At 46.7% G+C, this 2,481-nt stretch overlaps 1 protein-coding gene across 1 annotated transcript in view; it reads right to left on the reverse strand.

Moving 5' to 3' along the window:
* Positions 1-2,239, reverse strand: part of LOC112073170 (soluble scavenger receptor cysteine-rich domain-containing protein SSC5D-like) — a 20,089-nt gene extending 17,850 nt beyond the window's left edge. Inside the window, exon 1 of the mRNA XM_070440054.1 lies at positions 1,362-2,239. The gene's annotated coding sequence lies outside the window, so the exon portion shown is untranslated. The remainder of the gene's footprint in view (positions 1-1,361) is intronic.
* Between the last annotated feature and the right edge of the window lie 242 nt (positions 2,240-2,481).

Genomic DNA, 2,481 nt, shown 5'->3' on the forward strand with positions numbered 1-2,481 from the left:
CCTCTGGTGAATGTGTTCTAATAGCAGGTAGGAGTGTCTACTCTGGTGAATGTGTTCTAATAGCAGGTAGGAGTGTCTACTCTGGGTGAATGTGTTCTAATAGCAGGTAGGAGTGTCTACTCTGGGTGAATGTGTTTTAATAGCAGGTAGGAGTGTCTACTCTGGGTGAATGTGTTCTAATAGCAGGTAGGAGTGTCTCTCTGGGTGAATGTTGTTCTAATAGCAGGTAGGAGTGTTCTCTGGGTGAATGTGTTTAATAGCAGGTAGGAGTGTCTACTCTGGGTGAATGTGTTTAATAGCAGGTAGGAGTGTCTCTCTGGGTGAATGTGTTCTAATAGCAGGTAGGAGTGTCTCTCTGGGTGAATGTGTTCTAATAGCAGGTAGGAGTGTCTCCTCTGGGTGAATGTGTTTCTAATAGCAGGTAGGAGTGTCTCCTCTGGGTGAATGTGTTTAATAGCAGGTAGGAGTGTCTCTCTGGGTGAATGTGTTCTAATAGCAGGTAGGAGTGTCTACTCTGGGTGAATGTGTTCTAATAGCAGGTAGGAGTGTCTCCTCTGGTGAATGTGTTTAATAGCAGGTAGGAGTGTCTACTCTGGTGAATGTGTTCTAATAGCAGGTAGGAGTGTCTCTGGGTGAATGTGTTCTAATAGCAGGTAGGAGTGTCTCCTCTGGGTGAATGTGTTCTAATAGCAGGTAGGAGTGTCTCTCTGGGTGAATGTGTTTAATAGCAGGTAGGAGTGTCTACTCTGGGTGAATGTGTGTTAATAGCAGGTAGGAGTGTCTACTCTGGGTGAATGTGTTCTAATAGCAGTAGGAGTGTCTCCTCTGGGTGAATGTGTGTTCTAATAGCAGGTAGGAGTGTCTACTCTGGGTGAATGTGTGTTAATAGCAGGTAGTAATAGCAGGTAGGAGTGTCTGCTCTGGGTGAATGTGTGTTAATAGCAGGTAGGAGTGTCTCCTCTGGGTGAATATGTTCTAATAGCAGGTAGGAGTGTCTACTCTGGGTGAATATGTTCTAATAGCAGGTAGGAGTGTCTCCTCTGGGTGAATGTGTGAGGCTCTGAATTCTGTTCTCATTCTGTCTCTCTCTCCTTCTGTATCTCTCTCCCAATGTCTCTCTCACCCTCTGTCTCTGAGGCTGAAAACGCTGCACTGTAAACTCTCCTCATGGGGTTTCAGCTCACCACATAAATACTGGGAAGCTTCATCTGAAGTCTTTAGAGCAGGAGAAATCACTACTGATCATCATCTAGCTGCTCCACACTACCTAACCAGCAGCCTCCAATCTGCTCTCTTAAGACCGTCAGGATGCCTTCTCCTTACTGTCTTAATGCTTGATATATTGTTTTGTAGTGTCATACCCAGTCAGTAGATTGCAGCATTCTCTGCCTCCATACTTCTTCTTCTTCTTGCCTGTCTTGTGCTGCAGGGCTGAAGGAGGATAAGAAGAAGCCTTGTGGAAATAATCATTGATCCTCTCTCTCCATATGCTCGAATAATCCCAAATTTGTCGATTTGTGGACGTCTAAACCGTTTGATAAGATGACGTATTTTATATAGTGAGGGAATCCGCTCCTCTATGTTCCTTTTCTTCAGACGGTAGAGTGCAATGTGGCCTGTTCTGTCTGGTGCACCGCGACAACACCGATCCAGTCCCCAGCCCGGTACAGTGTCCCGTTATCACGTTATTGTTTTAGCTCTGAGGCACGCAGGCTGCCGTAGTGTTGAGAGATGGTATGGAACCGATCGGGGTTCTGAACACACACGGACAGAAACCGTCACGCAGCGGCGATAAAAAACCACCAATAAAAACACCCTGGGATTTGCGCACTAATGTCTCCACAGCCCAACGCATTCAKACGCTAATATGTCAAAAATCAGACGCATAGCTGACTTGGTTAACGGGTCGTTTTTACGCATTTCAATGATGGCTGACTCCCGACGTGTCTCGCCTCACTCGCAGCAAATATGACAAGCACACTGTGGAACACGAGTCTTCAAGACAGATTCAACAATTTCATAAATTAGCCTAAAAAGGTAATGTGTTCCATATATCTCCCCTTATATCTCCATCTCGTAGTGGGTGAAGTTTATTGCAGTCTAATATTTCCTGAAGATAGAATTATAAGTCCAAATCTGTGTGGCTGTGGTCTTGATGCTGACAGAATGAGCGGCGGGGTGATTAGTCGGTCCATCCCCCGCGGTCCCCGTTCAGCATCGCGTATCCACTGCACCTGCCGCCCCCCTCCGCCATTCTGAAGCACCGCAGAGTGGCCAATACACACTGCAGCTCCTCTCAGATCCTCTCACAAAGAGGAGGATGTGGAGGAGGGGGTAGGAGGCGCGGGGTGCATGTGGTGGCTCGGTTTATGCAAGTGAGTCAGACGAGATATATTGCCACGTTCAAATCAACTGGGAAATCGGAACTCGGAAATATCCGACTTCCGTGCATCCAAGGCAACTGGGAACTCGAAAAATAAT

The sequence above is a fragment of the Salvelinus sp. IW2-2015 genome, unplaced genomic scaffold, assembly GCF_002910315.2.
Source record: "Salvelinus sp. IW2-2015 unplaced genomic scaffold, ASM291031v2 Un_scaffold2173, whole genome shotgun sequence".
Lineage (NCBI taxonomy): Eukaryota > Metazoa > Chordata > Actinopteri > Salmoniformes > Salmonidae > Salvelinus > Salvelinus sp. IW2-2015.